Consider the following 13,895-nt stretch of genomic DNA (forward strand, 5'->3'; position numbering starts at 1 on the left):
AGCCCTTGTATATAAATGAAAACATCAGCATTGTACGTAGCTTTGGAACTAACAGTTTTACTAGAAGCATTTGACATTTATCATCACCTTCTATGAGTGAGTTCTAAGCAAAAAGAAAAGTTACATAAAGCAAACCATTCCTTCCTGGACTGTGACTTCCTAAGGAGACAGATTTTTAATTTAATTTGCATCTTTTTACGAAACTGTCTGTATAATTAGTTTTCTTTCTGTATGAAGGACATGAACACAAAAGAATCGCACCAAAAAAGAAAAGTCTCCTCTGTGTGGTAGCTTTGCCTGCTTATTGTAATTTGGTCTGCTTTCCGTGTGTGTGTGTGTGTGTGTGTGTGTGTGTGTGTGTGTGTGTGTCTCACCTGCAATAGCTTTATTTCCTCAGTCCTGCTAAGGCAGAGGTGGACAATTTCTGGGGAACTAGAGGCCAATCTCTGACCCCCGGAACCCACCGAGTGACACACACACACACACACACACACACACACACACACACACATGACACCAAATGTGTGTGGAGTGTGAGCCTCATCTTGATGCAAAATTGCCATCCCAGAAGCCCCAGGGGAGTGCAAAACTGCATTAAAATGTCATGCGCACTCCTGCATGCCTTGTTCTAAAACAGAAGTACCCTGCTGAAATTGGGTGGAACTTGCAGGTGGCAGGAGCTGCCTGCAGCCCATGGAGAACACGTTGCCCACCCCTGTGTTAGGGGAATGCTCTTTTTTTCCATCCACTAGCTTCTCTTTTCTTTGTGCCCTGCATTCCCTGTATTCTCCATTCCTCCACAGCCTTGTACAGAAAGTCACGAGTGAACAAATGAATGTATGGAAGCTGGACTGGAATTGTGCTTGCTGGCTTTACTCCCATCCTTCGGGTATTTAAGGTCCCAAGTCATGTAGGCCCTTTCTACACCTAAGGATTATCCCAGGGAAATGGAGGGATTGTCCCTGCCTGCTCCCGGGATTTCCTGTGTGTCATTTGCATGCACAGGGATGACCCTGGGACGATCCCTGGAGAAAAGGCAGATGTAGAAACGGCCGTAGACTTCCTCTTTGTGATCCCTACCCAGCAAAAATGGATCACGCAAACAGAACGTTGAATGGATGGAGACAGGGGCAACAACCACTGTCTTTATCAGCCCTTCTGTGTGTTCAGCTGTACACTCACTCAGTTGGATCCAGCAAAAGCCTACCGTGAACGGAAGGATGGGCGCTTCACATCCAGCAGGAAAATCCTGCTGGTGGAAGTGGGGGTGGATAAATCTGGGATGGATGGATGGATCTGTTAATCTTGGTTTCTCCCCATTTCTCATTTTTTTCATTCTTAAATTTGCTTCATCCTGAACTTTGAGAATTTTTCAAGTCTTAAATTCACCTTTCCAATAATTTCTTCTAGTAATTTGGAGGGAAAGCTGGTTCTAGTGGAAAGCTTTGTAACAGTTCAGGAGAGAGACAGAGGATAAGGGGTGTGACTGGATTTTTGAAAGGGTGACAGAGTTTAAGTGAGATGGATGGTGCAAAGCACTTTCAAAGGAAGTGATAGGCCGAGGCTCCTATTAATCCCACTTTCCACACTCCAAAGACCAAGCATATTAGAATACAAGAACGAGGCCTCATCAGGCTGGCTGCGCGTTTTGCAAATTCTATAGGACAATAGAATGATTCTTAGTTAAAACAGATGGAAAAATGACTTCAGAGCAGAGTTATAGAAATATATGTTAATCCATTTAGTGGAATTCCTGCTCTTCCTCATGCATTCTGTTTCTTAATGCTGGCTTTGATTGAGAATGTTAATATAATGAATGAATCGTTATACAAGAAGGCAGATCTCCACAAGCCTTTTTGAAAAACATTATTTCCAGAAGTGTAGCTTGTTGTCATTAAGTGTATTTAAATCTTTGTGCCTGCATCATGGATTCATGAATGCATAATTTGCTTCCCTTTCTCTAATCATTCATTATTTTGGAATCCTGCCTGTATGAGAAAAAGCAGATCTGTGTAGAGATTTACCAGTATACCACTTGATTAGAATACAAAATACAAAACTGGTGGCGAGGCATCCTGATAACTTAATATTGGCTTGACAACTGCATCTGAGAATTTTGTTAGGTTACAGCAGCCTTCCCCAACCTGGTGCCCTCCAGATGTGCTGGAGTGCAACTCTCATCATTCCCAGCCAATTTGACCTATAGCCAGGCCAACACATCTGGAGGGCACCAGGTTGGGGAAGACTGGGTTAGCAGTGCCAATGGGCAGTAAAACATTGGCTACAAAAATAGATACCATAAGGCAAATGTGTACTGAACACAGTTCCATTAAAGAAGGCACCATATGTTTATACTGATAATTTCTCAACAGTTATGCAACCACATTCCTTTTAATTTTGTTTCAATTAGTGGAAATATATCTTGAAAATACACTTAGGCAACTGGCAATTCTTATTTCACATAAAAGGAATCCAGTTAAAACACCATGTCTAATGTGAGATATATCTATATATTTCTATGTCTTATTTTTTAAGCCGTCCTGGAAAGTCAGGTGATCAACCATTCTCTAACATTCTTACTGTGGTCTCACTGCGTGTGGCACGTTTCCATCTAATTCACTGGGTTAGTAAAGATCCAGAGCCTGTTCAAGAGTAAATTTTCTTGGCTAACTGCAGCAATAAGTGATTACTTGCTTGTATGAATGCAACCAGAGATTAATCAACACTGCTAGAACATTCCTATCACCTGATGCCACCTGACGGACAATATTTTCCAACTGAAGCAGTTCACATACTTGGTTGGGAGTCAACCGGTTGATGGTTTACAGAGCACTCCTAAGCCCCAGCTGTAGCTTGCCGGGTGTGGTGGTGGTGGTTAGGAAAAAGCAGACGTACCCCTCCAATGGCTCTTCACCAGTAGGGTGGGCTCCAGTGCTATGGCAGCAACTGCTACACCTACAAAGGGCTCTGCAGGCATAGCTGTACCACTGGCAATGTTCCCACAGGCAATAACCAATGGAAGGTTTCAAAATGGAGCATTCTAAGGATAGGGTGGAGGCAACCTTCAATCTGCCAGATTCAGGCCCCTCACCTATGCTAGCCTTGAGCTAAAGTAGGAATTTCTCTTGCTGTTGTAACCAATGGGAAAGTAAATTTAAAAGAACAACAACAACAACAGGAGAAAAAGAAATGACCATCACAACAACCCCTTTACCCTAGCTGGATTAAGAAGCAGGGCTTTAAATGAGGTGTAGATCTGCCATTTCATGCCCCGCGCCCCAACTTTGGATTGCATTATGAATTCTGAGAATTTAAGTGATGTATATGCTTGTGTGAACCAGTCCCATAGCTATTTGGAAACAGATTATTCCTATTGTCTGGAGAAACTGTTCTGCTTAAATCACACCAGCCTTATTGGCTCAGGTGGCTGCTGCTAGACCACCCACTATTTCAGTGCTTGTATAATAGATGTTTATGAAAATACACTATTCTAATTACACAACTCTAATGTCTTTATTGCAAAAGAATAAAACTGTTTAAGATCCAGGTACCAAACATGCCTGAGTTTAATGTTATTCATGTGAACGTCTTGACTTTAAAAAACGTGATGAAATAATGGTTTGCCTTCAGTCAGTGTAATTAAAAACATGCTTAAGGGTATACATATGCAGTCAATTTATGAAATCACTATCAGTCTAGATATAAAATGTTTTGCTGTTCATTCTTCTTAAGTGGCTTGCTGGGACAACTATTTGTTGTGCATTCATGTAATGGCCAATATTTCTGTTCTGCACTAATTCATCATGGAAAATCACTATTTAGGTGATCCTGGTTTTGCTTAGCACTTAAAAATATAGATTTTCTGACCCCTGCTACTCCCACTTAGGAACAAACTCGCCATACTTCCAAGTCAGAAAATTACTTTCAATTCTACTGCTTGTAAACCAGAATGAGGCACCTTAAATGAAGCAAAAGAAGGAAATTAGCCCCAGATATAGCTGAACGCTGGCCATGTGTTTCTGAAATGGGAATCCACAGGCCTTTCCTAGAGCTCCCTCATCACCAGATCACTAGACATATAAAATGTGAAAATCAAGACATAATCTGGGAAAGAGTCTGTTGCAATATAGCAGACAGAAATACATCATATTTTTTTGGCTTACATGCTTTTTTTTTTTGCTTTTTCCAAAGGGCAACATTTGGCCAATGAATAGAATGTTTTAAAAGACCCACCCAGCCCCCAATTTATAATGAAAGGTTTTCCATGTTTGAGATACTATATTTACTTAGTTCAAATATTTATGGGTGCAATGTATATACAGTATTGAACAAAACAGAAACCAGATTCATTCCTTAATGAGTGAGAAGGAGTAGACTACATACAGAACTAAATATACCATAGTGTGAAGGAGGGTGGGGAAAACGCTGCCTAATACTTTGTTAAGCCAGCAAACCTAAGAAAATATCAGTCTTCACAGCTACTGGTCTGAAGAACAAAAACAAAATAAATTGGTATTAGTTTTTGTTCATTATCAGATTTTTGGTTTTAGACAAAGGTTAGAATGTTCAAAACATCTTTGAATTTATTCAGCTGTTCTTGTAGCTTCATGTTTCACAAGTGCCTACGACAGTGTCTGTGTTCCCATATGACTCGATTAAAGCTAGCGGACAAGCTGGTTAAAGTTATTAGAGCAGCACTGAAGTGCTTGTTCAAATCCTCAGTAATCAGGCATTGACAATTTGCAATACTCAGAATGACATCTCAATTTTTTTTAAGCAAGAGAACCTCAAGGTCAATAATCCATCAACAAGGGAGGTATTCCAGAGAAATATATCTATGTGTGCATGAATGACAGCAGGAAGGTCAACATTCATAGAATCAGAAAATTAACAGCACCGGTAAACATTTTATTTGCTGTTCGTCTATCTTGTGCTTCCTCTTAAGGATCTCGGAGCAGTGTTTTAGCCTCACATCAATCCTGTGAGGTAGGTTAGTCTGAGACATACATTCTGCTATTGGATAGTATAGAAATGTAATAAATAAATAAACTTGCTTGCTTGAAGGCCACTTAGGCTGCAATCCTATATGTTGGGAATAAGACCCATTTAACACAGTGATACTTACATCTGAGTAGACTGTTAGTGAGCATTACTGATGAGTGGGGATTTCAACCTGTTCTCCCACAACCAAGCCCACCATTTTGAGTATGAAGGGGGTTTCTGGATGTCTAAGGTTTATTGTAGCCAAGCAAAAGTCTCTGGTATTTGAGGGCTGAAAAAAGATCTTCTCACCAAGAGGCATTAGAGCATTGGATGGATTTTGTGCACGCACACCAAGGTACTTCAGTCTTGCACAACAGAGGCAAGCCTCATTGTACCATGATGACAATTTCCAACACTACCTCTTTTGGATGGTCCGGGAGAATGCATAAATGAACAGGGAGAACAGCAGATGAGATGGTGGTGTCCCAGGCAGGTAAGTTATGTTGGAGGAAATATCCTTCCACCACCCCCACCTTGAGTGCAACATCTGTTACTGTTTGTGAGTCTATTCCCAATTCCTAATAGATTCCAGCTGCCTTCTAGTGGAAAATGAACGTATCAAAATTACATTGCAAATGGTGTCTTTGTAGATCATCTCAACAGAAACTAGGCATCGAAATAGTGCGGAGGCAAGCCTGAGCATAGCTGCAAGATTTTATCTTGGCAGTGTCGACACGAGAACTCTATATTTAGAAGTATTGTGGCTGCCACAATCACAATTAGATCATTATATTAAGTAGGGGTGGGTGGGGTGGGTGGGGTTTCAAATTGAGCATCTTCACAGAAAGATTGCCTTGCTCCTAGTGTGTGCGGATCAGCTCATCACTAGAAGGACAGGCAGCAATACTAACTAGAAAGCATATAATATGATGTGAGTTTTTTCATGCTGCTTCCCCTGTTTGAACTGTGTAGGCCATAAAAACCTTACAATTATTTTAATCACAGCACACTGTTCTTGGGCATCATAATACTCCAGGAGACATTAACTGCTATTTATAATTAGGGATAGGTGGGGAAAAAACTGTTTCGTCATGTGTGGGTGTTTAATGGGTTTACCCAATTTGCACCTCCTGAGTGTATATGAGAGTCAAGACAGATTTGCATACCCAAATCCTCATTTTGATGAGCTTTGTGATGCAGCACACACAAGATGCATATATTTGAGGGAAATTGCATGTAAAATTGCATTACAGCAATGAAAAGGGCTCAGGGGGAAATGTGCACAAAAATGTGTATCTTAGAGGAATTAACACACACAAAAAAGGACACAAATTCTGCAGTTCTGCAGAAATGGGATGGAACAAGCTTGACTTTAAAAATCTGTCAATTTCAGTGAGAACGAGATTGATGGATCTGACCATGCCTATCTTTAACTGTGTACAACCTATTTAAGTTTTTGTCTGGAGCTGCTAAAGAATGAAATGAGAATTCCAGCCAACTCACTCCCAACCACATGCACACAGCAGCTATTATTTCCACTTAAGTTGGGCGAGTCAAGGAAGAGTGCTGGAGCAGGTCGCAGGCTCTGCCCTACTGGGCAAGTCACCATAGCATGGAAAATGTTTAAACCCATTTGCATACTGATCTAAAACCAAGAAAAAACCTACACACAGTCCTTTGGCAACTGTAGTTAAAAAGAATACTACCATATTGTACATATGTCAGTGATATGGGTAGTACCCGTTCTGACCTCCTTCGCTTAAGTAATCTTTCTATTTAAAAAAAAATAGTTTTAATGTGATTCATTGACAGCTACATTGATTTTAAAAAGGCCATGCCCTAAAACACTGTTTTCATTTAATATATCTGTATCTTGAATGTTATTTTCAGATTTTCACTGCTTGTCCCAGTTTAGCAATTTCTCAGATCAAAATTTTATTTATTTATTTATTTATTATTACATTTATATCCCTGCATTTATATCCTGCCTCTTAAGGAACCCAAGGCAGTGTACATAATCCTCCTCCTCTGTATTTTATCCTCACAACAACAACCCAAGCTGGGCTGAGAGTCTGTGACCTTAGCTAGACCTAAGGATTATCCCAGGCAAATGGAGGGGTCGTCCCTGCCTTCTCCCAGGATCCCGTGTGGCATTTGGATGCACAGGGATGATCCGGGACAATCCTGGGATATAGGCCTGGTCTAGCCATGGCCTTCGACTGGCCCAAAGTCACCCAGTGGGTTTCCATGGCTGAGTGGGGACTAGAACCCAGATCTCCCAACTCCCAGTCCAACACTTGAACCACTACACCACGGTGGCCATGCATGCTTCAGAAGGACTCCATTGAGCCTTAGGGAATCCTCTCCCATGTGCAGAGCTGCGTGTCAGAAGGGCACAGGAGATGCTATAACTTCTTTGCTTTGTGGATCATATTGTCATAAATATTTTTTCTAATATATACTAAGGCCCTAATCAAGCTAAATGTAGCTATTACTGCTAAGAGCCATTGAAAGTGATGAAATTAACTAGTTGTGACTTGCTTTTTCTATTGTTTTCAGTAGGACTAAACTTATAGCTAATTTTAGCAGGATCCTGTGTGGTGTCGAACTGTTTAAATTCCATTGAGGTGTGTGAGAATTATGCAGCCAGTGCTCAGGATTGCTGCCTAGGTGAATATCGCCAAAAGGATTAGCTACACATCTATTCAAGATGATTTTTTTTAGTTTATATTTGTATAAAAGTTAAAGATAGGAAGTACTGAAAATGAAATTGCCTTTATCTATATGAAAAATAATGTTTTACAAAAATGCCTAATAAAGGTTCACTTCTGATTAAATATGAGATTGCTAACAAAGTATTGAATCTGATTATAAGACATTAGCAGCATAATCCTAGACATGTCTACTCAGGTGTGTAGGCATGTTGGTATAGGACTGCAGCTGTAATTTGCTGCTGCTGCTTCTCTTTTCTAAAAAGGGTTAATTAAGAACTGTATTTATTTTATTTCTGAAATTTATGTACCACTTACCGCAGGAATTTACCAAAGCACTGTATTATAGAGATTGGGGGTGGGTGGGTTGCCACCTTTGCTCTTCTTTCAAGTTAGTTGGCTTAACTTCTGATTTCTCACTTACTACCTTTTAATTTGTTTTTATTATTTTTTTCATTTGGACCCTGACTTTCTGCCAAGAAAATGGCACTTAAAGTGGCCTTTTCCTATTTTAACTTTTTAATTCCCATTCAATGAACACAGCACTGTGACTTCATAGGTTTATACTCCGAACAACAAAATCATAGGTTTAAACTCCGAACAACAAAAAGTGTTTAATGCTAAAATTATATCCAGTCATGTATTATATCATATCATATCACACCATGGATTATTTTGAATTTGGTCATCCATTTAGACTACAAATGGACTCTGAAGCTTTAATCTATCCCAAAGTGTCTGTCTAAGTATATTAGCAATATCTCAGGTATGGAAATGTTAGATAAAATATCAGCACATTGACTCTGTCACACCATCTGTGTGAGCGGCAGTCTCCACAATAAAACCTCTTGCATACTGAAATCATTATCTCTCTGAAGTCTGCAGCTGGCATTTAAAACTTATTGATGGCATGGGTATCAGTGGCTCAGTAGGCAGCCCTTTTTGCCTGAGGCTCCCTAGGTCACAGGTTCACATTCTGCTTAGAGAAAAAGCTGGACATATTCCAGGATTGTGTGTGGGCTGTGCTAGTCTCCTAGGGGGCAGTCCTTAAGACAGTAAGTGAAACCATGTATGCTTTGTAGATATCAAAGCTCTCTTCCTAATGGTAGAGGAAGGAATGGGCAAGGAAGCTACATTCTATATGCCTAGAGCAAGGGAGGAAAACCGTGCTGCATGAGAGGAATTTCTATCATGAATTTTGGAGCTTCCTAGAAAATGAATTTAACAGATAGGCACAGGCACATATTCACAAATATCTCCTGTGGACAAATACCTGCAAGGGGAAGGACAATAGGTAGAACACCATGATAAATTTGAATGTAACCTGCTCTGGTGTTAATGCTCTGATGCTTGGTTGTCCCAGATGTCTCCCTCCTCCTCTTCTTTATAGACAGGTAAAGTTGGATCTCTTGAAGGAACTGGGGATCACACTCTAGGCAAAGGTTGGACAGGTGATCAATGTACAGCATGAGATTTTGCCGTGGCAATGTGCCTCCAACAGTGACTGGATCATCTGGTCAAAAGAAACAAAGCCAACATGTAACATTTTGCTTGTGAAGGAAACCAAAAAAGCCCTGTGCACAATGGCAGGAAATGGGGGTATTCATAAAACAAGGACTGTGAGTATTTAATTAAAAGGATCTTTCACCATTAAAAGGTTAAAGCAATCAACTCTGAATCAGAACTATCTGAGTACTGCTGACACAGATATCAGTGCATATAAAATCAGTAAACATGGGGAAAGGAACATTTTACCATTCTGCAAGTTAGACTAACTTAACTTCGGAGTTTATTTCTTTGTCTCCAGGTGTGTTTGTCCTGTGAAAAAACACAATTTTCACTTAGACCCTTAACATTCCTCAAAGAGTAGCAACTAGGGTTAGCTAAGAAGTGGACCAATGAATGAAATGACTAAGGGCACAATCCTATGCATGCTTAGATAGAGAAATGTCCTACAAGTCCCAGCGTGCCGTGGCAGGCTGGCTGCAGTATAAATGGAGTTGAAGGGCTTTTTTTCCTGTCTAACATGCATTGAATTGCAGCCAAAGTACTTTCAGACTCATAAAACAAGCCCAAAGTGATTCCAGGCTTAGCCATGGTAGTGGTAAATTGAACTAACTTTTTGTGTTAACTCAATTGAAGACCGGTTGATTTCAATGGGTCTTCTCTAAGTATATCTACATCTAGTCACTGTCACTGTGAAGTGACTGTAGAAACCTGAAAGTTTGGTAAATGAATTATCTGTTCATTTTTAAAACGAAGTCAGCAACTTGCCTACCAGGTAACAGCAATCCCACCCACCCCACCCTACATTTATTGATTTTACACATGAAATCAATAAACTACTGCAGAGATTACCTCACCCCACTCCTGATACATGGGAAAGAATGCTAAATATATAAACTATGGCTTGGTTCAGAGAGGATGTAAAAAAAATACTGAAAACTAAGTGCTAATAATGAATTTGATTCAAAATCCAAAATTTAACAAGGATTTCTGCCTAGATTGTAAAAAAAAAAAGTCAATGTAATTGAAAGTCTCTATAGTCTTTAGTGTGCAAAATAGACATTTGGCATACTAACTACACTCCAGTTCAAATACTTGTCTATATTATATAAGTCTGAATCAAATTAGAAAAAGCTGAACAGTAAAACAAATATGCTTTAATACATAACAAGAACATGTTTCAGAAAGGACTGGATCCTGTCCTCTTAACCTGTGACAACAAACTTGTTTATTTAGTTTACTTCTTAGTAAGAAAGCAATTAGTTTTTTCTCCAAATAAAAAATATCCTTATACATTTATAAACACTACTGGTAATTATGTAATTACCTTACCCAATCATGTTAAATTGCTGTCAGTTAGGTTCCCACCACTCATTACCTATATTCTCTACTAAATCTAAATGAAGTCTTTGCTAAAGTGCACTTAGTGATTTACAAAGGTGTCTCTATGATTCTAAAAACCATAACAGCGCCATATTATTTGCTATAATCACCCAATGTCCAAGGTCAAGGCTAGATCTCACTGAATGTCTTGTATAACCCACCCACTCCAAAAAACACAGAATTAAATACTTGGATTATTTTTTGGGTTCCTTGTCATGACTTCTACATCTAATAGTAACCTTTCACCTCAACATGTTAAAAAACACTATAATTATGTAATTAAAACTAATTGTGTAATTTAACCTACAGATTTTTATCCTACAAGATCTATATCATTTATTTTGTTCAGTGGCCTTGGAAGATTACATAATCTTAAATAAAACAATGAGTATTAAAATTAAGGAATAGGGGAATTACAAATTAATCAAATTAATACTGCCAAGGGGCCATTTACAAGTAATTTAATGTAAAATAAATCCAGTGATAATGATCTACTCAGAAAGACACCAATGAAATGTTTTACAGTTCTTTATGAGTAATAACTGCAGGAAATATTACCACTTGGAAATATTAGTGCCCTCTAGTATTTAACTAGCGAAATGAGATAACAATAGTTCCTTTTCTGCATATATTTTCACTCTTCTCACCTCCACAGTTTACATAATAAATGCTAGAATGGAAAATTTCAGATTAATTGAATAGATCCCAAATTAATGTAACCACAGAGAGGCTGACAAATATTTTTTACAGGAAATACAGATTTAAAACAGCAGAGCTAAAAGACTAGGGAGCTAAAATACTGGAAAGATAAAAAGGTCTTCTTCAACTGGCGCCGAAAGGAGTACAACGTAGTACTTAACTGCAGTGGCTTTGGAGAATAAAATACTCTCTAGAGCTATCCTAATTAAATGGCTTTGCCTTCATTCCCGCCTTGCTTCACTAAACTCTTCATCACAATTTCCTCCTCCTCCCTCCCAATCCCCTTTCCTTTTGTGTCATGTCTTTTAGATTGTAAGCCTGTGGGCAGGGACTGTCAAGAAATACTTTTGTAAGCCGCCATGAGAGCCTTTTTTGGCTGAATGGCGGCATAAAAATGCTTAAATAAATAAATAAATAAATAAATTCATACTCAGTACCTCATTTAGAATTGTCTACCACTTTCTGCACCTGCTGACTAGAGAAAGCATTAGGCAGCCCTAAACTCAGCACCCAATGTTTCTGCTTTTCTCGCACTGCCATTGCCATGACAGTCTCTCTGTGCAGCAATTTTGGTTTTCCTCCCCTTCCATTCTGCTCTCAGGCTAACGCCTTCCCATTGTTGTTTTTTTAATAACATATTTTAAGGGAGTTGCGGCATTCTTGTGTTCTCCTCTTTCATTTCCTCCTATTCTGGAATTGCTCTGTGTGTGTTCAATAACAATATTCCTCTGGACTGTCAGATCATAGGAACATAGGAAGCTGCCTTATACTAAGCCAGATACTTGGTCATCTAGCCCAGTATTGTTGACACTGACTGGCAGCAGCTGTATAAGCATTCAGGCAGGAATGTTTCCAGCCCCACCTGGAGATGCCAGGGCTTGTACCTGGGACCTTCTTCATGCAAAGCAGCTACTCCAGCAGTGAGCCACAGAGTAACCTTGACTATGACATCTTCCTGGCCGTGGTGAAGAGATAGAATGCTGATCCAGGTCCAGGTCTTCCTTTTTGTATTCAACTGCAAATATCCAGATGTACATTCAAATTGGTGGTGCCATTAGTTAAAACCATGAGAGTTCCAGTCTTCCCTTTCCAGCTCTCTGCTTCGATTTATTTAACCAGGGAAGCAGGTATTTAAATACAAGCACGTTATTTTCAACTGATGTGTATTTTACACTTGTGTACGTAGATCAAAGTGCAATATGTAAAATGAGATGGGGACCTTAGAAGGATTACTGAACTGACACAGCATGACAATTCTTTATTCACTTTCATATATTTTCTTTCTCCACTTCTCCAATCATCATGAGGACAATCTGCCAGAAGTTTAAATAAATCACGGTAGCTGCTAGTCTTTTTCTATCCCCCCTCCCACACCCTGTATCTTTTTCCTACCTCCTAAGGCATGACATTTGTTGGCATTTCAAAAGATATGATTTCTCCCAGGCTATACCAAGAGTGTCTCCTTGCTCAGCAAACCCAAAGCAGTAGATGTAACTAGTGAAAACAAACAAAAATGGCACAACCCCCCCCCATCAAATCTTGCTGTGTGAGGCCAAGTTTTAAACAGGGTATCACAGAGTGTACATTTGGAAACTACAATTCTGAACTATGCTACTATATATCTAATTTTGATGTTATTATTTTTTACAAAATTATATGCATCTGTTAAAATCATACAGCTTCCCATATGGCATCTCAATCATATTGTCTTATGTTGTATTGTATGTTATAATAAAATGGAAACATGACCTTCTCTCTACATATAGAAGAAAAATCCTGTTTGGATTAGTGCAATTATTATCATGGATGATACTGTTTTAATTGGGTTTTTCTTTAACAACTACATGTACTTCACTTATAGTTAGAGCTTTTCTCCCAACCAAAATGCCATCTGGTAAATTAAGCAAGCACAAACATTATATGCACTGGCTCCTTTTGAATAAAACTGAGTACCTTCTTGTGTGGAACTGGTTGCTAAATGAACAAGGGTGCAAACATAGGTATGTTTAGACAGAAAAAAAGTTTCTTCAACTCCCAGCATTCCCTGGCAGTCTCAGGGGGAAGCTGGGAGTTGTTGAACTTTTTTTCTGTCTAACTATGCATACAATTTCACCTTAGCATATGAGTTTGCTACTAACCAGATTTGCTCATATTCTATATATCTTTATTCTACTTTAAGCCTTGTACCTGAGTCCACTATCACACATTTCACAGAAGGTGATTTATACCTATTCTCACAATACAAAGCCTCATAATTTCTTTCAGTGAGGTCTACATCTCCAAAGGAGAACATTTAAAGACAAGTTGGTATACCTGATGAAGCATCTGAAGACAACTCGCACACACCCTTTTTAATTTATTCTTACTGCAAAGTAAAACACAAAGCCCAGGAGCTCATAATACCTTATATTTATGTATTTATAAAGTGCCTAAAGTTTTCTATGTGCAGTTCAAAAATTAAACAATGACACAGACTGTCCCCTCAGGCTTACAAACCAGGAGACATGACATAATAAGAAAAAAGGTACAGGGAGGAAAAAGGAAAACAAGTAAATTCAGGTCCCAAATTTCCACTTCCAGTTATTAATGATCAGGTGGAATGGTGAACAGTGA

At 39.1% G+C, this 13,895-nt stretch overlaps 1 protein-coding gene across 3 annotated transcripts in view; it reads right to left on the minus strand.

Annotated features, from left to right (window-relative positions):
* Positions 1-9,094: 9,094 nt before the first annotated feature.
* The window catches only part of ERC2 (ELKS/RAB6-interacting/CAST family member 2), a 596,359-nt gene continuing 591,558 nt past the window's right edge, over positions 9,095-13,895 (minus strand). For all 3 annotated transcript variants that reach the window (XM_063121300.1, XM_063121299.1, XM_063121298.1), the window contains one exon: positions 9,095-9,207. The gene's annotated coding sequence lies outside the window, so the exon portion shown is untranslated. The remainder of the gene's footprint in view (positions 9,208-13,895) is intronic.

This window comes from Elgaria multicarinata, chromosome 3, assembly GCF_023053635.1.
Source record: "Elgaria multicarinata webbii isolate HBS135686 ecotype San Diego chromosome 3, rElgMul1.1.pri, whole genome shotgun sequence".
NCBI classification, from domain to species: domain Eukaryota; kingdom Metazoa; phylum Chordata; class Lepidosauria; order Squamata; family Anguidae; genus Elgaria; species Elgaria multicarinata.